Raw genomic sequence first — 24,486 nt, forward strand, 5'->3', positions numbered from 1 at the left:
AGAAATCATCCTTAACTTCAGGGGGAAAAAAGGAAAGAACTATAATCATGGTCATAATATTGTGATACTTTGTAATATGTAATATGTATTAATAATTGAATGATTTAACCCAAAATTGGGAAGATGAATCTACACTAGAGGAAGTAAAGAAGCAGAAATTTGTCACTTCCAGGAAGTAAGGCAGAAAAATAGAGATGGGCCAGGTATCACAAAATTTCCTTTAAGATTTTAGTATTATTTAACTTTCTAAACCAGGTGCACATGCTATTTTAATAAAATATCACAATTTTTTAAACATATAATGTGGCTTTCCTTTTGGCACCTTCTCTCAACAACCTCATGATGTTAAGGATAGTTACTGTTTTGTCCCTAAGTGCCTATTACATGCCAGCTCTTGTACTGGACACTTTTCCTGCATTATATTCAGTCATCACAACACCCTGCAAAATAAATATGATTATTGTCAATTTACAGACAAGGATACCAAGACATTGAAAGGTTTAATTACCCATCAGAGTTTACACAATTGGTAAATAAAGCTGGAATTAAGCCTAGGTTCATTTCATTTTATTTGTGTGTGTGTGTGTGTGTGTGTGTGTGTGTTCATGTTTTATACCGGGGATTGAACCTAGGGGGGCTAACCACTGAGCCACAACCTCACCCCTTTTTATTTTGAGACAGGGTTTCACTAAATTGGTTAGGAACTCCCTAAGTCGCCAAGGCTGGCTTGGAACTTGTCATCCTCCTGCCTCAGCCTCCCAAGTTACTGGGATTACAGGTGTGCGCCTCTACACCTGGTGTCCATCTGATTTTAAAACCTGGCTTTAAAACCTGAACTCTTTTGATTATACAGTGTACTAAAATGCAGCTCTAGCTTTGTTAATATGTAATTTTAATGTTGACATATATTAACTAATTATTCCCTGTGGGAGTATTGTGTGTGTTTGGGTCAGTTTTGTCTATTAGGCTGTTGTTCCTTAAATCAACCTTTTCAGCATTTAGCTTTCTAACTTCCTAAGGTTCCTAGAATATAATCTGAAAGGGCTCTTCATATATATTTTTTTTTCTTTTTTTTTTTTTTTTAATTTAGTTGGACTATGTTTGAGAGATTGTTCTCAGCTGTGATTCTGAACTTACAGGGAAAAAAAGTTCAGCCCTGAATGATAGCCCTCAACTGTTCACAGTAATCTTGCATAAGTCTGATGTGCAGGGAGAAGTGCGAGTAGGAAAAGGTGATTTGCATTGACAAAAAGCAGAGTTTCTGTAGGTCAGTGACCAAAGAGCCCAAGATTACAGCTGCAGCCCCAGGAGAGAGAACAAAGCAAGCCTGCTCCTTGAGTGACAGTTAGTCCTCAGTTCTTTCCCTTCATCTGTTAATCAGGGGGTAATTATTTCAATGTAGAAGTTTCATGAGAATAGCAATTAATGAAAAGATAAATGTCCAAATTTTTAATGGGAAATATTTTTTCTTCAAAAGACATAAACATAAATATTTATAAATTTTTCTAAATATGTAATTTGTCTAGAGTTATTAATATATATATGAAGAAAACACTTTTGGAATCTAGTAACAATGAAAATAAATGATATTTGTATATCTAATAAACATTAAATGACATTTGTACATCTCAAACGAATTTGCTGTTAGCCATTACAACTTATAGTAATATAGTTGTAATATAGTAATTAGTTGATCCTGAATAACAAGTAGCACTCAATGGTGCATGAGGAAAAATTCAAACTAATTTTAGAGAGAAATGTAGAATTAATAAACAGATGAACATATGAAAAGAGACATTTGTACTTATTTTAGCCAATATCTTCTGGGTACCTTTCAGAGTCTATGATTATGCAAATCACAATTGATCACAAAAGAAACAAATGATTAGTGAAACCACAAATTTAAAAAAAGGTAAATTTTAATTTTTAAGATGAATAGGAAAAATTGTGTGGTTGCCAAATAAATGAGATCATTTTCCTAGCATTGTTATGTATTATGAGAAAAAGTAGAACAGACTTTTATAATAGTGCTTCATGGGAATTACTTCTGTGGTTACCTAAATGCATACTTTTTAAAAGTCCAAATAGTAGTTTGTATTTGTTTACTTTTTTTTTTTTTTAATCTTTTTCCATACTGGGGATTGAACCCAGGAACACAACCGCTATCTCACATCCCCAGTCCTTTTTGTTTTTTTATTTTGAAACAGGGTCTCGCTGAGTGGCTTAGGACTTCCATAAATTGGTGAGGATGGCCTCAAACTTGCGGAACTCCTGCCTGTGTCTCCAGAATCCCTGGGATCATAGGCACACACCACCATACTCACCCTTTTACTTCTTATTTTAAAACCATCTCGAACTTCCAGAAAGATTGCAGTAGCATCTTTCCCCTCATCATTTTAAAGTAAAATTCCCAATATGATGTACTACCCTGCCAAAGACTTCAGCGTGTAATTCTTACAAACAAGGACATTCTCCTCCTCAGCAGCTGCAATGCAGCCATCATATCCAAGAAGTAACACCGAGGTATTAACACAAGCCTCAGCCCCCATTCAAGTTCTGCCAATTGTCCCAGCATTGTCTTTTACAGCAAAAGGATCTGGCCCGTCTTTTTAGTGTCCTTCAATTATGGAACACTTTTTTTTTTTTTTTTTAAGTTTTTCTTGCCTTTGATGACCTGGAAATGGTCAAGAGGTTACAGGGGAGTTATTTTGCAGAATGCCCTTTGATTTGAAACTGTCTGATGTTTCCTCATGATTATATTCAGTTTTACATCTTTGGCAGGAGCAATGCATTCCTCTCATTACATCTTTTTCATTGACGCAGGATTTCAATTTTTTCCATTACTGGTGATATTAATTTCCATCACCTGATCAAAGTGGTGTCCCCCCCCACTGTAAAGTTATATGTCTCATCTTTGAAATTTATTAGTATTTAAGCATATAGTTTCTAAAATTAAAAAGTTAAAAATGTATGCTAATATAATATAAATCAACTTTTAAGTCATTTTATATTGCTACTTTAATATCTGTAGAGAGCTTTAACATACGGTTTACAACCTCAGGCTCTTAGTGGATAATGTTGAATAACTTACGTTGTTCTTTTCTCTAGTTGACCTGAATTTTAGAGATTCCTCTCAGGTATAATTATGAGCTTAAGGAAATTTTAACACTGAGTGATAGCCCTGAACTACTCATTGTTCATTTGCCTAGGAATAGGCTTCTGTTTAGTTTTCTAAACAGCACAAAGTTAGCAGCTTAAAGTGGCATACAGTTATTATCACACAATTTCAGCTGGTCAAGAAAGTGAACATGGCTTAGTTGGGTCCTTTGCTAATGGTCTTAGCTCTGAATCCTCTGCTCTTGGGTGTATTAAAGGCGTTGATAGGGCCTAGGGTCTCATCTGAGACTCAGGGCCCTCTTCCGAGTTTGTATACTTGTTAGCAGTGTTCATTGCTTGCATCTGTACAACTCTCGGTGGTTTGTGTCTTCAAGAAGGGCAGGAGAGTCTCAGATTTCTTTTTTATTTTTCCCTATATTTTTCATTAATGCATTATGGTTGTACATAATGGTGGGATTTGTTGTAACATACTCACACATGCACATGAAGAGTCTCAGATTTCTTGAGTTCCTTTTTTAAAGGGTTCATTTGATTAAGTTAGGCTCACCAAGGATAATCTGCCTTTTGACTAACTTAAAGCCAACTAATCAGGGACCTTAATTACATCTGTACCTTTACCATCTGATATAACATAATTATCAAAATGACAGCTCATCACCTTTGTTATATTATATTGGCTAAAAGTAATTTAAAAGTTCTTCCCACACTTAAAAGAGAGGGGATTATACAAGACCATAGATCTTTTAGGGGTCACTTTATAAATCCTGACTACCACAACTTTTCAGCCATCTGGATTAGTATGCTTAAACTTCTTGTATTACTTCATTGGTTATTGAATCTGTTCTGACTCAGATTTTTTTTTTTTTCCCTTCTCTCAGTATTGAGAGAAGGAAAGGTTTTTACATGTCTGGACACAATTGTCAAGTAAAAACACCATTACAACATGTATTGCTTTGTTGCAAAATATCAGACAAAGCACAGGTATGTCTGCATATCAAGGAGTAAAAAGTTCATAAGGAATGAAATTAGCTTGGAGATATTATTAGTAATTTAACTTGGAAGTAAACACTTATTACCATCCTCTCAAGCTTCTGGGTCAGTTTAATTGGTGAATGCCGTATCTATTTCCTGCCACTCCGACACTTGACACGGTTCTGTTAGAGTAGAGGACTCAACACTTGACACGGTTCTGTTGATCATCCTCCCTTTTGGGGGCCATAGGCATGGCATGTCTCCATGTGTAGTTGCTTTTTAATATTAATAATCAATATATCATTAGAAACTTATTGGAAAAACATTGGGAAGGTTTTACTTTACTGGGACACAAAATAGTACACAATATAAATTTAGTAATAATACATAGATAAAATATATGAAAATAAACAATTGTAGCCATGCTCGAGTTAAAAGGAACCTATGATTGCTTTAGTATAATAATTTCTAAATATCGATGGATAAAGAGGCATTCCTCTGAGACTGGATGTGGTGTTTAGCCTTTGTTGCTTTCCTAGTTTTAATAGTTGATTCTAGAAATACTTTACATAATAAAAATATTTAGGTTAGTCATAAATATAATTTGGGTTTTTCCTATGTTTAGTCTAATTCTTTGAGAATCAAAATAAGATTGTAGTCTGCCATTAAATGAAAAAGAATAGACTAAATATTAACTGTAAGTTGATTTCTTTGCCCTTTGTTAATAACAGTAAAAGCTTTTTACTGTTAAACCCTGGAGTTCATGGTGGGGGTGGGTTTCTCAGAAAATCTAGTGACGTGTTTGTTCTGAAGGTTGAAGGCTGGCAGATCATGGTGCCCTCAGTTTAGCTGGAAGACAAGGGTGTTTTAATCTAGCTGGGGGACAAGGTTGTTTTACTCTAGCTGGTAAATAAGGTTGCTTTGGTCTGGGCTGTCATACAGAGGGAATGTGTACTTTGAGAAGAAGCATAGATTGTACTTTTGAAGGTTTTTCTTATTTTAAACTAACCATAAAATGATATAATCATTACTAAAGAAAAATATCTATAAAAAGACTGGCAGAAAAATAGAGAGATTCAGCCTCAGAACACTTGGTGTCTCTGCGTGCTGTTTCTCCAGTGCGCCAACGCCTCCCATCCACCTAGGACCCCGACAGCTGCTAGGGCTGGACCCCTGCAGATGAGCACACTCACTTTCCGCAGAGCTCTGATTAAAAAAAAAAAAACACCAATTGGGGGCTGAAGGTGTAGCTCAGTGGTAGAGTACTTGGCTGCCATTCACCAGACCCTAGGTTCAATCCTCAGCACCACAAAAACGAATTAACAACAAAAAACATTTGAAACAGCTTGTCTGTGTGATCCAGAATTTCCAAAGAACACAATCCAAACAAGATATAGAAAAGGGTCCTAGCTGGGTGCAGTGGCATGTGGCAGTGGTCAGTGGAATGCCTGTAATCTCAGCAGCTCAGGAGGCTGAGGCAGAAGGATCACAAGTTCAAAGCCAGCCTCAGCAATTTAGTGAGGGCCTTAGCAACTTGGTGAGACCTTGTTTCTAAATAAAGTATAAAAAAAGGGCTATGGATGTGGCTTGATGGTTAAGTCTCCCTGGGTTTCAGTCCCTGGTACCCAAGAAAAGAAAAGGGTGCTGACGCTAATATATCACCAACCATCATTCATAGACCCTATTTGACAAATCCTGTAGTCAATATTCTCTAGTTGCATATTCTTTTTGATTATGACTTGAAAAGTAAACTTAAGCAGGGTGCAGTGGCACACGCCTGTCATCATGAGATTCTACTTTTATTTGCAGCTAAGGTGGTGATTGAGACGGGTGTGTTTGAATGAGATGTTGCTTAATTAAACGGTTTATTGTTTTTTAAAAAAGTTTGAAATCCACAAAAGAATTTGAACAATAATATTGAGAAGCATGGGTCTGCAGCTAATTAATAAGTCTAGGAAATTCAGGAGCCTCATCTGGCAATAAACTAATTCTTCCTTTAATGGAACTTATAGAGCTATCTTATAATTTGATCCTATCCACAAATTCTGATAATAGGATTTTTCTTTTTCCTATACTGGGTATGAAACCCAAGGCCTCAGGCCCATGCTAGGCAATAGCTTTGTGGCTTTGCCACTGAACTACATCCCCAGGCCTGTAACAAAACTGTTGACCTTACTTCTTTGAGTTAAGAGTTCATTGCACCCTCTTGACTTCTGTGCTCTTCTACTATTATATATATGATAACCCATTTTGTGATAGTCAAGTCATGTATCTGAATCAATAACTCCCCTACCACTAAGATCTGGCTATATTTTTTTCTGACAGTTTAAATTATAATTAACTGTAGGCCTCATGAAGTCCATGAAACAGTTTTCTAAACACAGATTTCTTAATATTCATATACTTCATAAGAAATAGATTGCTTTCTTGGAATGGGGCCAGGAAAGAACCTAAATCTAAAGAAACTTTAGTGTTATATTTTTCAATATGCTTCCCCCAATCATATCAAAGTATAATCAAAGTATATCAAACCACACATCTTTAAAGAGCATGATTTGATCAGTCTTCACATATGTACATACCACAGTCAAGATAACAAACATTTTCACCATTCTCAAAAGTTTCCTTTGCTCCTTGGTAATTCCTCCCTGCCTTCAACCCTTTCCCCAGAGAACCAACTCTCTGCTTTCAGGCACCAGATGCTGTGAACATTTTCTGAACTTCTGTATTAACAGAATTAATATGATATGTACCTGACTCCTTTTGTCTCGCTTCTTTCACCCAGCAACTTATTCATTCATGTTGGTGAGTGGTGAAAATCAATAGTCTGTTCCTTTTTTTGTTGCTAATAGTATTCTATTACACAAATGTACCACAATTTGTTTATTCATTCACATGTTGATTGACATTGGGATTGTTTTCTGACTATTACAAATAAGCCCTCATGAAAATTATATACATTCAAATCCCTAGCACCACAAAAAAAAATTATATATAAGGCTTTAAATACCCAATAAATACCCAAGAAAGGAATCACATATAGTAGGTGTATGTTGAACATTTTAAGAAACTGCCAAACTGCTTCCCAGAGTTACTGAGGGTATACTTCACATTCATATTTTCACTTGGCATCATCAGCTTTTTAAAATCCTTTATAAGCCTTTCTTATGTGTGTAGTAGTATACTAGTAGTGTAGCAATATCTCATTGTGGTTTTAAGTTATATTTCCCTGATGAGTAATGCTGTCGTGAATCTTTTTATGTATTAGAAGTCTTTCACATACTTTGTATCCCTTAACCTTGTACTATTCCAGAGACCATCACTATCTTCATTCATGGATGAAGAAGCGGAATAAGAAAGACTAAATTGCCAGGTGCAGTGGCACACACCTGTAATCCCAGCAGCTCAGAAGTCTGAGATGGGAAGATCACAATTTCAAAGCCAGCCTCAGCCATTTAGTGAGATCCTAAGCAACTTAGTGAGACTCTGCCTTAAAATAAACAATAAAAGCGGTTGGGGATGTGACTCGGTGGTTAAACACCCTAGGTTCAGTTCTAGGTCCAAAAAAAAAGGAAAAAGGGAAGGTAAGTTGGCATGGAATTTAGGTGACACTCGAGGGCATTCTGACTCCCAATCTCCCACAGTTTTCTGAGCTCTAAAAATAAACTGGACGAATGGAGCAGATATTCAAGTTCTAGGTACACAGAAGAATGACCAAAGTGATATAGATAAGTTACATCAGCTAACTGACCTAAAAGAACAGAACTTCTGGAAAACGGGTTAAAAACAGTGTGGAAAAGGTGTTATCCAGGCACTGGAAGGGCCACATATTTGTGTCAGAAACACAAATAGAGTCCTTTTTCTGCACTGCTTCAGCCAAAACTGATTTACTGATTGACAGACTCATGGGAAGGAGGATAAAGACTTATATGGTTGCCCATCCCTTGTGATGCTGGCAATAAATTGATTACACCTTAAAAAAAAAGAATCTTTTGTGTGTTTATCGGCCATTTGTATATCTTCTTTTATTAAGTCTCTGTTCAAATCTTGTCTACTTTCTTATTTTGAATGAATGTCTGAGAAAGACTTGGTCTTCAGAAAACCCATATCCTCATGTTGAAAGTTTTCACTCAGGAAAAAGCCAACCATTTTGGTTTTGTTGTTGTTGTTGTTGCTGCTGTTGTTGTTTTACTGCCCATCCCCCCAACTCCTCTGGTCCCCCCAGTCCCCGCTGCACAATCCAATGTTCTTTCATTCTTCCTTACTCTCCCAGCGTGGATCAGCATTTGCTTATCAGAGAAAACATTCAAAGCCAACCACTTTGATCTCTACCAAATCAAGATGACTACACAAAAAAATACCTTGTATATTACTCAATCTATTCTGTAACAATTCAGTGCCTTCTTTATTGTTGGATGTTACTATATCCAATATCTGTGGTAGAAACCATTGTGAAAGACATGTGCATTAGAACTGGTGCAGGGGCTATCAAGTGCCTGATTAGAATCAAAGAATGGAAGATTTTTGTGTGAGTGTGTTTTATTTTTATGGGTGATCCTTTTATGGGAAATATGCCAACTTAAATGGAATACTTTTCTCTAAATGTATCATTAAGTGCAACAAGAAAGATATTGCTGATAGAAATCTAAGGGAAACCTATTTACTTTTAGACATAGCATAATCTATTCAATACAAGAAAGGTTAATTTAAAGATGATTAAACATTGTTCGCTCCCATCTTTAGGATACATACTTTGGACCCAATAGAGAGTAACTAATAGCCCATCGCTCTGAATCTTGAATAGCTGTCTCCAAGCTGAATTGTAAGCATAACTGGATGTTGAAATCAATACTTTTTGATGAAACAAAATGAAAAGATGGAATCACATCCAAAATACTAGTGGTTATTTCTTTTTCCAGCTATTGTGGGTATAGGAGGTGGAGGAGCTTTAGACTGCTGGTCTTTAACTTTTTAATAATGAAGAGGAATTCTGCTGCAATCTCCCTGAGGCGCAGCATTTACTTTCTTTCTCTCTTGTCTCTCCATCTCCTCTTTGTTCTTCCCCAAGGCAAGAGCAGATATTTGTTTTAATAGGAGAGCCCGACAATCAAAAGGCTATGTGGGGTTAATGGCACTGTGGCCCAGCCTTGAGAACCCTTCTGCTGGTCTCCCCCAGGGCATTGTGGGCTCACTGTGCTTTCAGGTTCTAATCAGAGAACTGGCAGGTGTGTTCAGCCTTCCACAGGCCCCAACAGGCCTCTGTTCTCTCAGAACCATTTCTCACCCCACTGCTGGGTGGAAAAGTCGTTGGCTGTTCACATGGGGCTATTTATATTTAGTTTGCAGTGGGTAGGGCTGTGAGGCTGGTAGGGAAGAGCCTTCAGAGGTTTCTTTTTCTTTTTCTTTTTCTTTTTTTTTTTTTTTTTTTGCGGTGCTGGGGATCGAACCCAGGGACTTGTGCTTGTAATGCAAGCACTCTACCGACTGAGCTATCTCCCCAGCCCTCTTTTTCTTTCCAAATGAATTTGACCACTAATAAAATTGAGAATAAAAAATATCTTGTACCTCTTGGACCTATTTCTGAATTAGTAGAACCTGGAGAGGGAGTTGAGCTATGGGCTTTGGGATTTAAAAAAGCAAAGCACAACTTAGGTTGAGTTATGCATACACATGAAATCGTTCTGTTCCCTCATGGAAGCTTTGTTCAGTTCAGAGGGGTCGTTCATGGAGAATTTGGGTTTTTGCTCCAACCTTTCTGCACATGCCTTCCACACCAGCCTCCCTTCTTTCCCTTCCAATACTTAAGTATTGAGATGCCTTGTAAAAAGTTCAGGTGTTACAAAAGCCTTTGCTGAGACTTGCAAGAAACGGGAAAGCATAAGTAAAGGAACAGTAACTTTCAAGGCAGACAGGACTGATCCAAAAGCAGTTGAATTATTGTCTGACAGCATGATGCTAACATGAGAAACAACCTCAGCACTTTTTCCTGAAAAATTGATAAAGGTGACTCAGGAAAAGATTGACCTGCTGAAACTGGTGTTTAATGTCAACAAAACTGGTTTGTTTCAAGAGCAGATGCTTTTTACTTTCATTTACTGAGTTGAAAACACAGAATACTTTTATAGCATGCATTTTCCCTGAAGTCTGTATATTTTTTTGAGATCTTAACAGCCCTAGTTCTGCCTACCACAGTACTGTTCAGGAATATAACACTATAGTTAGTGCATGTTGCTTTTACATTTGGGGAAAGATTGTTAAGGAGAAAAATAAATAAATACATAAATAAATGTTCTAATAAAAAATCTTGATCTTTCAAATTACTTCAATTATTCATAAAATTTGTCTCAAATATTTATAAATAGATCTCCATTACAATCCTAAAACTGACTTTATCCTCAGGGTTAAAAGTCCATGATTGATTAGTTAGCTAGAGGCACGAACTCGGATAAGACTATCTGGAAACTTGATCATTTTTAGTTTAATTATAAATGTATTAGCTATTAAATGTCAAATCCTGGATCTGGCCATTCAAACCTTCGCTGAGGATAATAGGATAACTCTGGTGTATGAGATTATGCAGAGCCTAGAACTGGCAGAAATTTTGGAGGCCTGTTCAGCTGTGTTGTCCTAGGGCAATGTACTGAACTTTGTAGATTGCAATCTTTTCTCTTTCAAACCCAGTACTACTCCCTCTTGAATTAAATGTTTGAATTAAATAAGGTGCATAGTGAAGTTTTGGTATCAGAACAGTTCAATAACCTTTTGAGACCTATGAGTTACAAGCCTTTCCCTTTTTTGCCTTTGCATATTCAATCAATGAGATCTATTCAAATGAGTAGCTTCAACCCAGGATCAGAGAGGCACTCTTTTAACACCCCATACAATAGACAAATTAATTTGCTGCCTATTTTTTCTGAAAGTATCTTCAAGTCTTAAGACTTATAAGTCCTAATTTTCAGACCAAAATTGAATTGGGCTTCAGGCAGGACTATTCTGCTATTAACCTGTTATACTTTTTTTCCATCTTATAATTAAATCCATTGAAAAATTGTAAGATTACTGGCAGCTTGTATGGGCCATTTATTGACCTTGAACTAGGGGCTAATCTGTAGAAACTTGATATAGGTTCTGGTTGTTAACACCTTTACAAAATCTGCACCTTGGTGGGTAAGAATGATTTCCTGACACCTTTCAAATAATGAGACACAGTTCAACTCATCCATATTCCTTGTGCACTTTCTTTAAATTGTCTACCTCTTTCTAAACTTGCATAATGATTTAAACTTTGCACAACTGCTTTCGTGGTTGTGTTTTGCACATTAAACCATGACATGGAGAGGCAACCTTGAGCAATCTGAGAAGTAGAATATATCTAGGAAGAGTTTGCTAAGGTTAAAAATGCTCTGGTCTCAGAACCAGGAAACTTGGTTATGCCAAGTAGTTCAGTGACCATGAACAAGTTAGTCAATCTTTCTGGTTTTTAGTTTCCCCATCTGTAAAATAACCCGCTTGACTTGAGTAATCTCCACGTTCCCTCCCACACTGTGATACTTCGATGTCCTTTGTTTCTAAATCCTTTGGCATTTCTTATAAGGTCATTTCACTAACGTTTTATAATTTTATCCTCACAAGAATCCCTGAAACAACAAGGCATGACTTTAGTGTACAGATAGATAAGTAACATTTTAGACATGCTTACTAAGTTAGGGGAGATTAAGTGATTGGTGAAGATTATCTGATACATAGCAGAAGTGGAACATGAACTGAGATCTTTCAACCAGAGCAAATTTCTATGTAGCCCACACAGAAACACACAAGCAGAACTGCTTGGAATAATTAGTTATAGGTAAGAGTTGCTTCTTCTAGCAAGTTTGTTCCTTAGTTACTCAAACCACCCTGAACTCAAACTCAAAATATCTAACAGAAATAAAAGTAATAAAATGAACCTTGCTATATTGTAATATGAGTAAGGGAGGAGTTACAAAGGATTGAAAATTAACAGCAGAGCTTTCGTGGGTGGTAGGTATGAGGGCACAATGTGGAGCAAAGCAATGACTCAGTTATGGCCCGTCCTTACAGAAAAAAGAGATAAGGTGGGGGAAGAACAGAGGATCAAAATTGTGAGGAAAGAGGAGTTGGAAAAAATTAAAGGGAACACTTATAGATGAAGACTATTTGAAATATATGAAAACCATATTACTGTGAACTATGTTGGAAGAAAATAAGAATATGAAAAAATATCAACTTGATGTTTAGATTGCATTTTTTTAAAAACAAAAGTTCTTGTGTACAGAATTACATGCTCAAAGTAGTGACAGGACACAGAAAATACATGCAAAAATATTCATGGGTAAAAGGCATGATGTATGAATGCTATTCCTAAATAGTTTCAAAAAAATGCGTGTGTGTGTGTGTGTGTGTGTGAGAGAGAGAGAGAGAGAGAGAGAGAGAGAGAGAGAGAAAATAAAAGGAAATGAATCTGAGTAAAGGATATATGATAGTACTTTCTACTATTCTTAAAATTTTCCAGAGGTCTGAATTGTTCCAAAATTATATGTAAAAGAAAAAGATGATAGGAGCACAATGAGCCATTGAACAATGTAACAAGTTTCTTAAAAGAGCTGAGAGACTTCACAATGTGTTTCACCCACATTCTGAGTCTACAGATTAGGACTTCAACATATAAATTTTGGGTGTGGGGTACAATTCAACCCATGACAAACGATGGTTTGTTTTGTAAATTTATGTACAAAGCCTATTTCTTGAAGACCTAATTTTTAGATGACCCATTATTTTTAGTGAAAGTTTACTTTTTTCAGTTTCTGCTGCTGAATCTATCTTATTGAAATGGAGAAGAAAAATAGACAAACTTGCCCTTCACATTATTATAAAAGGTGGACAGTGAACGTAAAGACAGCATATGAAATTCTAGACCTACTCAACTTGGAATGCCAGTCTTTCAATATGCACATCTTTCCCCAAGGACTTAGGAACAATAGGTTAAAATGCACCTTTTCATTTTCTGCAAGACCATTTAAAAAATGGATGAAGGCATGCTGCTGGTTTAGCAACAGAATACAGAATGAACAGAAGCCTCTGAAAATGGGTATTCACTAGTGTTAAAGGGAAAATCAAAAAGAATATTCTTAAGAGGAATATATTAGTGGTAGAACAAATACAAATCTCAATGGATTCTGTTGGGGCACAAATGAGATATGGAAGACTTTCTTTCTATGGCTAAAATATAGGCGAACCCAAGAATTAGTCATTTATTTGTTTTAAAACATAAAATTAAATTTACTTGCTGTTTTAATAATAACATTCCAGATAAAATACTAATTGTAGCAGCCAGTCTTTTCCTTTGTTCCCTGAGTGCACCCCTTAAATTTTCAAATATAACCTTCATTTTTCTTTGTCATGTATTAACATGTGCTGTACATATTAATGCAGGTAATTACTGAATATGTCTTTGATGCAGTAAGACAGGTTCTACCTATTTCTCCTCTTCTGACTCCTCAGGGTTCAATGGTAAACTTTAAAGATTAAAAAATAAACAAGTAGGAAAACCCAAGACCTTCTGAAGAGGCCTTCCCTAAATTTTTATCCAAGCAGTGGTCACTTTAATTATTAGCTATAGGCCTGCCATGCTAGCAACAATTCCTAATGGTAAAGGAAGATTTGTAGGGAACTGTCAGTGAAGCACAGACGAGAAGCTCCACAGTCATCCTTAGAAAAAAAACGAAAAATTCTCCAGAGCTTGCAGCCTGCAGCACTGTGTGGGAACAAAGGTCTGAGTGAAATCCTCAGAGTTACCTTTTGCAGCAGCCTGATTTCCTGTGCTTGCGTTTGTTTGCTTATGAATGCGGTTCCCAGTATGAGAGCTCAAAACGCACCCCATGGACTTAACCCAACAGAAAGTGGTGATGAGAGAAAAGCCCCGGCTGAACTTCGATATTGGTACAAGGATCATGAGAGCAAAGAATCCAGCCTTTCCTGAACACTTGCTCACTGACTAGGGCAGTGCCTCTCCGACTCTAGGACACCGGTGAGTCATCCAAAGAATCAAAATAACAGGCAGATTCTGATTCACCGGATTTAGAGCAAGACCCGAGATTTCGCATTTTCAACACGTTTTCAAGGACTGTTGGATGCTCATTTCCCCAATCACACTTGGTGAAGCAAGAGCCGGGATCCTTCACATCTAGCCTTTACGATAAATTTTAGAGCTAGACATTATTACCATCTTTTAAAACAGACACTGTCGTGCATGGTGGCTCAGGCCTGTAATCCCAGTGGATCAGGAGGCTGAGACAGGAGAATCACAAGTTTGAGGCCAGCCTCAGCAATTCTATCAGGTCCTGTGCAACTTAGACCCTGTTTCAAAATGAAAAAGAAAAGGGGTGAGGAGGGGGGAGCTGGGAATGTGGCTCAGTGGGTAAGAGGCCCTGTGTTCAATTACCCGTGCCAAAAATTAAAAATTAGCTGGTCGCGGCAGTGCACAGCTGTAATCCCAGTGGATCAGGAGGCTGAAACAGGAGGATCTCGAGTTCAAAGTCAGTCTCAGGAAAGGTGAGGAGCTAAGCAACTCAGTAAGACACTGTCTCCAAATAAAATACAAAATAGAACCAGGGATGTGGCGCAGTGGTTGAGTGCCCCTAAATCAATCCCCCGTACCCTCCCCCAAATAAATAAATTAAAAATTAAAAAAATAAAAAATAAAACACACACTGAAAGAGAGGCTTAATAATTTGTCCATGGGGAAACCTGAAGTTTATCTAATTAACATACTCTTCCTAGTACCCTAAATAATACCCCACAGGAGTAATAGCTGCTTTGTTTTATTTTATTTTTTAAAAATTTGAGACCAGTGTGTCTCAAATATATCCATATGCCATTCATCTAAAATTCAGATTTTTGGGTTGGGGTGTAGCTCAGTGATAAAGCATTTTCCAAACGCCCTGGTTTCAATACTGCACTTCAACAAATAAACAAACACAAAATTCTGATCCCCAGGGCTCACCTCAATCCATTAAATCAGAGTTTCTAGATGAGTGCCTAGGAAAAGGTATTTTTAACTTGTACCAAGGTGATTTGTGTGATCAGAAACTTTCAGGAAATGATCATCCAGATTACCCTATAGTTTTGAAAGTCAGGTAAGATGGTGTTTTGAGGTTTTTTTCAGAGTTTTTTGTTTGTTTGTTTGTTTTGGTTTTAGAGAGCTTTGAGACAATACTGTCTACTCCAACAAGAGGATCTGAGGGCCCCTAATGCACTTTGGCTTCATGGAGAGGGTTTCTACTGGGGCACACAAGATGAAACTTGTTGGTTTCATGATGTCAGGGAGCAGTTTCAACCTGTATCTTATAACAGGGTGCTAAAGCACAGTGTCTAATTATGTCACTTTTAATTGTAAGGTGAAAGCAACAATAGCCACAAAATTTTCTCTCCCTCTTTATCAGGTAAATGATCTTTGTCTACTGATCCAATTATATACAGCACATGTATTGCAGAATAAAAAGATCAACTGGAAAATGTTTTCCAAATCCAAAGTTCATAATTAAAATTTTTATTAGGAATCCTCAATGAGATCAGAGTAAGGGTAATTATTTATCTCTGCTTTGGAAGGGGTAACTTTCAGCAAAGGAGATTACCCATACACTTTTCACTGTTGTTCTGAATGGTAAATAAAGGACTAAGGGTTTACCACTTTTCGAAGCACACATTAAAACTTACTTCGTATACATCATTGAAATTTTTTAAACTTTGAAAAAAATACTTTTAGTTTACTGCAATACTAGAACTCTTTAAAAGGCCCTTTGGAATCTTGATATAGTTAATGTACTAATAAAATACATAATTTATTAGTTTAATATACACTGCTACTTATTCATAGAATCTAATAATTTAGTTAATGCTTTTAATACCTTGGGTTTTCTTATATATTTCTATATTTTGAAGCAAATAATTAAATGTGACTTTTCTAATGATTATCATAGTTAATATTAAAATTAAGATTTTCAAGTACATAAAAAAACTTACATACTGAATTCTCACTATTGTACAACTCACCAAGGGTAGAGTTTTTGCAGGTTAGGTCAACCACTACAAATAGTTAGGTATTTAGAGGTAGCCCAATCTGAATTTGAAGCCCACATTGGGATAGGTATTTAACTTTTCTGAGTCTCCCTTTCTCATCTGTAAGGAAATGGGACATTTCCTCACTGAGTTTTGTTGTGAGTTAAAACGGTATAATTGTTGAAGTGCCAAATGGACCTCCTTTAATGATTGTCATTTACAAAGTAATTTCAAAAACTCAATCTCCAATTGTCCATTTAGCAAATTTCCTTTGTATTTATTTCCTCTGTTGGATTACAGTGGTCACATGATATCTACAATTGACTTATACACAATCATATGCACTTGACAAGAAGGAAAAAATAGAAATAATTTTAAATTATCTAGACAATTTGGCTTAATATTATACTCAATAAGCAAATACCCTGACATAAACATTAATGAGAAATGCAAATCATTCAGTGGGCCTCGTAAAGTGTGAACATCACAGTGTACAGAGTAAAATAGTGGTATTTTGAAATATTTATTTTTGCACAAAATATTCCTAATGCCAACCACTGCATTTTATCTGCTGTTCAACTGAAGAAACAATGTTCTATTTCAAAGCTGAAGAAAAAACTGGCTTTGCTGGAAATATTGAGAAATATTATTTATCACTTTGAAGAAGCAACTTCCTGAGAAATTTTTCAATGCAATTTTTCTATTTATTTTGAATTAATTTTTTACTCTCTATTTTGCAAAAAAAATTGCCAAAATAGTTCAGGAAGTTGTTATCTACTCTTTAGTTTCCCTTAATGTTAACAATTTAATAAGGTAAACTTTGGTATAAAACTATTAATAAGCTACAGACCTTATTCACATCTCTCTGGTTTTTCTCCTAATGTCCTTTTTCTGTCCCAAGATCTGATCCTCGATCCCACCTTTCATTTATTTTTTATATTTTCTTAATCTGTTCCCATTTGTAATTTTTTTCACTTTTTTTGTCTTTTCATGACTTTTGATTTGTGACTCTATGAAGATAAAGAAAAACTAATCATTCCAAATATATTTTTAATATCTTAAGTATTAATTTCCAGGTAATTCTGTATAAATCCCAAACCAGTATATTTTCTACAATGGATCATTTTTTATTAATTTATCATTACACAAATGAATGTAAATAGAGGGCATTATCCCAGTTAAATTTAACTGCCTGATTGACAAAAAAAAAAAAAAAAGAACAAAGTACTTTCATTCTTCTATAGTTACTACCTCCTAGAAGGAACCATTTCAGATACTGGCAGAAAAATCTATTGATGTCTTTTGAATTCTAACACCTTGGATGGATAGGAGACTCTGCAATTCTGACTTCAAGTATCATTCATTCCTTAATAGTCTTTTGGCTTTTATGTAAATGAAAAAAAAAGTTAAGCTTATGGACAAATGAGAATCAGTTCATGTAGAAACTCTTAATGATTGATTTCAATGGCAATAGTCATCTGTTTAGTTCCAGTATGCTAAAAAGAACCCTTCAACTATAGACGTTAAGTGGGCACTGACTGCAATAATAGCATCTTTTAGAGATTTTTAAAATTTGGTAAAAAATGAAAAAGAATAGTTGAGATGTAGAATATTTAAAAAAATTTTAAATGCCAGCAGCAATGAGTGATTAATCTATAGAGGACTTTGTGGTTTCACTTTTTAGCTCTTTTATTTGTGAAGATTTAAAATACATATATTGTAGTAGCTCATTTAGTTTCTGGTATCTGATTGGTTTAATTTTTTTTTTTTTTAATTGGCTTTGGTTTGGATATTTCTTTTTTGCAGTGCTGGGGGATTAAATTCAGGGCCTTGTGAATGCTAGGCAAGTACTCTACTACTGAGCTACACCTCCAGCCCATAAACTTATTTTGTTGTTTTTGGTACTAGGAATTGAACCCAGAGGCACTTAGCTACTGGGCTATATCCCCTGGGCTGCATCCCCGGCCCTTTTCTTTTTTATTCAAAGACAAGGTCTCACTCAGTTACTTGGGGCCTCAATAAATTGCTGAGGCTGGCCTTGAACTTGGGATCCTCCTGCTTCAGCCTCTGGAGCCACTAGGATTACAGGTATGCACCACACACCCGTCTTCATAAAATTTTTTTTAAAAAATTTTTTAGTTGTAGGTGGACATAATACCTTTCAATTATTATTATTTTTATGTGGTGCTGATGATCAAACCCATGGCCTCACACATGCTAGGCGAGCACTCTACCACTGAGCCACGACCCCAGTCCGTCATAAATGTTTATATTGGAAAAAATTAACATTTATAGAAAAGTTACAAAGATTAGAGTTCACATAAACTTCTCACCAGTTTCCCTGTTGGTTAGCCTCTTGCATTACCATAATGCATAGCTCAAAACTAAGAAACTAACATTGATGTTCTTTTCTTACAAGAGATTTTACTCACTTTTCACCAGTTTTTCCATTAAGGTTCTCTTTCTGTTCCAGAACCCAGAGTGCCATGTTGCATTTAGTTATGTCTCCTGTGTCTCCATCAATCTGGGACAGTTCCTTAGCCTTTTCTTTCATAATCTTGACTCTTTTGATTATCACTGGTGTGTTATTTTGTTTCTTTCATGACCATGACTCTTTTGATGAATGTTGGTAAATTATTTTGATGAATATAGGTGAATCATTTCAGTTTGGGTTCATCTGATATTTTATTATGATTTGATTGAAGTTATACATTTTCAGCAAACATTTCACAGAAGTGATGCTGTACTCTTTTGAGTGTAGGGTTGGTGGTATTCAACCTTAATCTTTGGTAGCAAGTCAATATGTCTGGTTCACCAGCAAGAGTGGCAGATTAAGCTTCATTCTCTGGAGCAGGACTTAGCTGTACATGTTGTCTGGAATTCTTCAGTAAGGAAGATTTGTCTATAAGACTTTTAAAATCTAACATTATGCGAGTGTCCAATTCTTCCACTGATGTTGAAATAATAGTTTACTTACTACACACGTTTTTGGTGGATTCCAATAAACTACAAAGCATTCAAAGTCCCCACCTTAAAATAATTTATATTAAGAGGGGAGTGAGAAAGAGAGAGAGGAAGAGAGAGAGACATTAAAAATGAACTAACAGTAAATAATTAAAGTACACATTGGGATAAGTGTCATAAATGAAACTCGGTAAAATGTGAGAAGATGTGTTTAACTCTGGGAGAGGGATCTGAGAGATCACTATTTGGAAAGATCAGCCTGAGGTGTTGACATTTAATAGAGAATTTAAAAAAGAGAACAAGTCAATTTTGTGAAATTATAGAATGGTCTAGAGGCAGGAAGTGGTCCTGTGATGGTTAATTCATTTGTCAACTTGACAAGACCCTAGGGAACCCAGATATTCAGGGCATATATTTGTGAGTGTTTCTAGATGAGATTAACGTTTCAATCAGTAGACTGAGAAAAGCAGATTGCCTTCCCCAGTATGGGTGGGCATGATCCAATCCATTGAAGATCTAAAAATAACAGAAAGGCTGAATTTGGGAGTTAAGTGGGGATTTGCATTCTCTTTCTGATCAGTTTTGAGCTGGGACACTGTTCTCCTGTGTTTTTTGACTTGAGTTGAAGTTTACACATCAGTTATCCTGCTTCTCAGGCCTCCTGGTTCAGACTAGAATTACTATCAACTCTCCTGGGTCTTCAGTGTGCTGACTACTGACTAATACATGTCCCCAGAACAGAAAGGTTTAGGTAGAGTTTAAGTGTGACAAAATCCCTCCAAGGTTCATTTGCTGGAGGCTAGTCCCTGGGGAGGCAGTATTGGGCAATGGTTTGGACTTTTAGGAGGTGGGACCTTAGAGAAGGCCATTAAGTCAGTGGAGGTGTACCTTGGAAGAAATTGAGATATTTCTCATAGGACCATGGTTAGTTCTCAGAGGACTTTTGTAGAAACCTAAGCCTGACCCTTAAGCCTCTCCGACTTCCTTTCCGGCAGTGTGGTTGTTGGTTGTCACATGCTTTCTCAGCATTGTCACTGCCATAAGGTGACATAGCCAAGGAGGGAGTACTCTTGCCAAAGCTGGTGCTATGCGGTTTGAACTTGGGAACTAAATAAACTCATGAGCTAAACAACGTTTTTCTTCATAAATAGCCTGTCTCAGGTATTTCATTATAGCAAGGAACAGTGGATTAAGTATATGGTTGGTGTGGAACAAATGCAGAGAAAGAGGGTCAATGGCTATGCAGTTATTTTCTTTTTTTGCACTGAAAAAAGGAGGTGTTCAAGACATTGTAAGTGAAAAGGCTAGTATGAATAATATGCATGGTGATATGCCATTAGTGCAAATTAGAAATGGTTATCATTGAATCTACCTATTTTAAGTATTATAAATAATATCAAAATACAAATTTATCAAATTCTGTTCATTGTGGTCACTGCAGGGTACATTGGGAATTATGTGGATTTTCACTTTATACTTACACTTTTTTTTTTTTTTTTTTTTTGATACTGGGGATTGAATCTGTGGTGTGGGGTGCTTTACCACTGACTTACATCCCCAGTCCTTTTTAATTTTTTATTTTAAGACAGGCTCTCACTAAGTTGCCCAGGATGGTCTCAAACTTGCTGAGGCTGGCCTGGAACTTATGATTCTCCTGTCTTAGCATCATGAGTCACTAGGAAACTTATACTTTGTTTGTCTTAATTTCTTAAACAATAGATGAGAAGAAAGACGATTTTTATTTTTTTTAAGCAAAGGAACAAGAAATAGTTTTAGGATTGAAATCTTTGAATAAATGTTAGGAAATAAGTTCTATACAGACAGATTATTTTCCTTAATAGAGGTTTTATATTCATCTCAAACCAGGAAAATGGAAATGATTATTGATTAAATTGAAATTATTAACATTCTAAGATGATGTTGAGAATATCTTTGTTCACTTTCTTCAAACTAATATTAAAAGCAAGTAAGTGGTAAAATTAATTCTACGTTATTTATTTAAACAATGTATCTACAATGCTTTTCATGGTTTGGTGAAGAAATAGATACACAAACTCATTTGTAAAATAAAGCAAAAAATTTCATATTTAAGTTGTGCTTTATGGAAGGACTAGTGAAGTATGGTTATCTTTGGGCACCAAGATTATGGATTATTATGGTCTATGTCCATTTTCTTCTTAGCTCCTTTCTATATTTTCCAAATGCTTCATAATAATCATGTGTTACTTTTGTTATCAGATGAGATTCTTTTTAAAAAATTGTTACATTAAATGTCTATAATTTAGCACAGTATACCTGTTCTCTGTCAATCTACTTATGCTTTCTATATGATATCAAGTAGTTCTCTTCCAATGACTAAGCCTTGCAGGTTTTTATTTATACACTAGAACCAAATGATTTACAATGTGATCACATTGGTCCTTACCGCTCTCCCTCCAAAATGACAAGACTGGGCCCGTGGAGCATACTTTGGCAAGAAACATTAAAAATGTCATTACCAGAATGACTATGCAGGTTTTCATCAGACTTGACAGAACCACAATGAAAGGTCAAAGCAAGGAGAAGCTGACTGTTAGAAAAACTCCAGCCTTTTACACCTTCTCTTGGCCCCCAAATACTTTCAAGTTACACAGAGAAAGTTTGAAATTGCAATGTGATATCAAAAGAGAGGTTTTCTTTATGACAATTGAAGTTTTTATGCCAAGGATGTGAGACCCTTGGATGAAAGTTATTAAGTAAATGCTCCACGACATGCACATTGTCCAACGGCCAGCATAGCGTAATTATAGTTTGCTTCCCATCACCCAAAGCCTTTCTGTGTTTTCTGGTTTGGGCTTCTTAACCTTTTAAATTAGTTCTGAGTCATTAGGCTTTCACCCTAGGGGCAACTCACACGCTCCATAAAAGAGCAGATATTTTTCTTAAATATCTTTGCAAGTCAAAATACCTGTTTTTTAGACAAAGAATGTAAATTCCCATGGTTAAAGAAACTAAATATTTGCTTTTCCTTTCTTAGTCTTCATTTTCTAAAATCTTATTTATAACACAACAAAACTTAAAATAAACTCCAATTTATAATTAAAAGCTAATGAGGGCTGGGGATATAGCTCAGTTGGTAGAGTGCTTGCCTTACAAGCACAAGGCCCTGGGTTCAATCCCCAGTACTGCAAAAAAAAAAAAAAAAAAAAAGCTAACTGAAGGTCGATTATTCATTACAACTGGAGAGCCTAATGTGAAGCGGGTAGTTGGGAGCAAGGTGGTACAGATACTACTAGGGTCCCAAACTTGGACCAAGTGACATTTTGGGTTGAATAATTGTAGTGGGGGGGATATCCAGTCCCTTACAGTATGTTCGGCAACATCCCTGACCTTTTCCATTAGATGGCAGTAGCACAGAGTTCCGAACACCAAATATGACCACCAAAAATATCTCCAGACACTGCTAAATGTCCTTTAGGGTACAAAATCCTTCTCCGCTGAGAGCCACTGCACTAGACCAAAGAACTTACAAAACCAATCCTCTTGTGCCTTTGTCACAAAAGAGAGACACTCACATAACCCCTCACATTTCTTTCTTTTTCTCCTGGTGGTACTGGGGATTGAACCCAGGCCCTCATGCATGAAAGGCAAGCACTCTACCAATGAACTATATCCCCAGCCCTATTCCCCTCACATTCTTCATGTTAAAGCTTTTGAATATTGTCTAGGATTCTTCATCTCAGTCATATGGGCCAATTTGGCTAGGAGAAAAGCAGCTACTGTGCATATCCTTCACTGAGATAACTGGACATTCTTATCACTTTTACTGTCCTTAATGTTCATAATGTCTTGATTTCTAATACTCTGAACTATCCCCAGCTGCTGCTTCTTTTTTTAAAAGATGGGAGAGAATTTGAGATGTCCAGGCTGGTCTCGGATTTCTGGGTTCAAGGGATCTTCCTGTCTCAGCTTCTAAAGTAGCTGGGACTATACCTATGTGTTACCACACTTGCGTATCCTCAGTGTCTTCATCCATGAGCCATGCTCTGCAGTCCCATGTTCCCCCATGAATATTGCTTCAACCATAATTTTAATTAACAATATTTATTCTGCCTCACAAGTGTTTTTCTCATTTGGCTCTTAAATACATAATTATGATCCAAGTTCAAGATATTTATTTCCTGAAATCATCCTAGATTATAACTTATTAGTTAAAACCATGGGGAGAGATTTACAGAATTAGAAAGAAAATCTTTTTCTAAAACACTCAATATAGCAACACATGTTAACTCATATAACTTTTATTTTTATGCATCCTAATATACTTGAGGGATGTTTATTCTCCCCACTATAGGTCATCTTGTATTTGAAACACCAAGGAAAATGACCAGAGTGAACTGATTTCTTCTATGGAAAAATATCATTAAGTAATTCTTCCTTGTGGAAAACTCTGAAAAGTGGACCCATTACTGAATTCATAAACTCAAGCAAGCACCTTCATTTCTCCTAATTTCTTTCATCTTTGGTAGAAGGAGAACAATACCACCAGAGTTACTATATTGAAAGAAATGACCTGTTCAAGCTCTAAGCTCTGTGTTTGATATACAGGTATTTTATAAAAGTGTCATTTTCTAGGTAGCTTCCCTTCCTTGTTCCCAGTACTGGCTGAATAATTCATGGGGCTCAGTGCAGATTAAAAATGAAGGCTCTCTTGTTTAAATGTCTCAAGACAACAGCAGAACTTTAAACCAAGCGTGGGACCCTTCTAACTGTGGGGCCCTGTGTGACCGCCTAGGTTATATACTCATAAAGCTGGCACTGCTTGCTCTCCTGCGGTTTCCTAGGGTCCACCTGTCTACACTTCCACTACATGAAATGCCACTCTTCAAAACTGACAACTGACCAGGAAATAAATGCAACTGACTAAATATCTGTGTGGTTTTTCAGTGTTGGCCTAGGGCTCTTCTAAACGGACTGTTTTCATCTGCCAGGACATTGCAGAGGTTTGCATCATCTGGAAGAATTAAAAACAAACAAACAAACAAAAAAAACCCCTTGTTTACAAGTAACAGGACCCTTGATTTATAGCCCCATGAGGCACTTGATTCTAAAGGACTCTATTTAGACTTCTCAAACAGCATGCACAAAGAATGCAGTCTATCTCTTAACAGGTGATTTAGATCCAATGCAGACATTTAGGGAACTGCTCCAGATGTCTAAGAATTACATGTGCAAAGAGGAAGACTGGGTCTCCAAAACACTGAGACCAAGTTCTCTATTCCTTCTTCTTTATGGATGCATCAAGCATGTCCTTTTTAGGATTTCTCAAGGTTCTTGCATCCTGTTTGATAAGAAACAATAATGTAAAAAACAGAATGT

The 24,486-nt window shown here is 36.3% G+C and overlaps 1 non-coding gene across 1 annotated transcript; it reads left to right on the forward strand.

The window, feature by feature from the left end:
• The first annotated feature begins 22,224 nt into the window (after positions 1 to 22,224).
• On the forward strand, positions 22,225 to 22,298 carry Trnav-uac (transfer RNA valine (anticodon UAC)). Its single transcript has one exon. It is a non-coding gene; the product is annotated as a tRNA-Val (tRNA).
• The last annotated feature ends 2,188 nt before the right edge of the window (positions 22,299 to 24,486 follow it).

The sequence above is a fragment of the Sciurus carolinensis genome, chromosome 15, assembly GCF_902686445.1.
Source record: "Sciurus carolinensis chromosome 15, mSciCar1.2, whole genome shotgun sequence".
In the NCBI taxonomy this organism is placed as follows: Eukaryota; Metazoa; Chordata; class Mammalia; order Rodentia; family Sciuridae; genus Sciurus; species Sciurus carolinensis.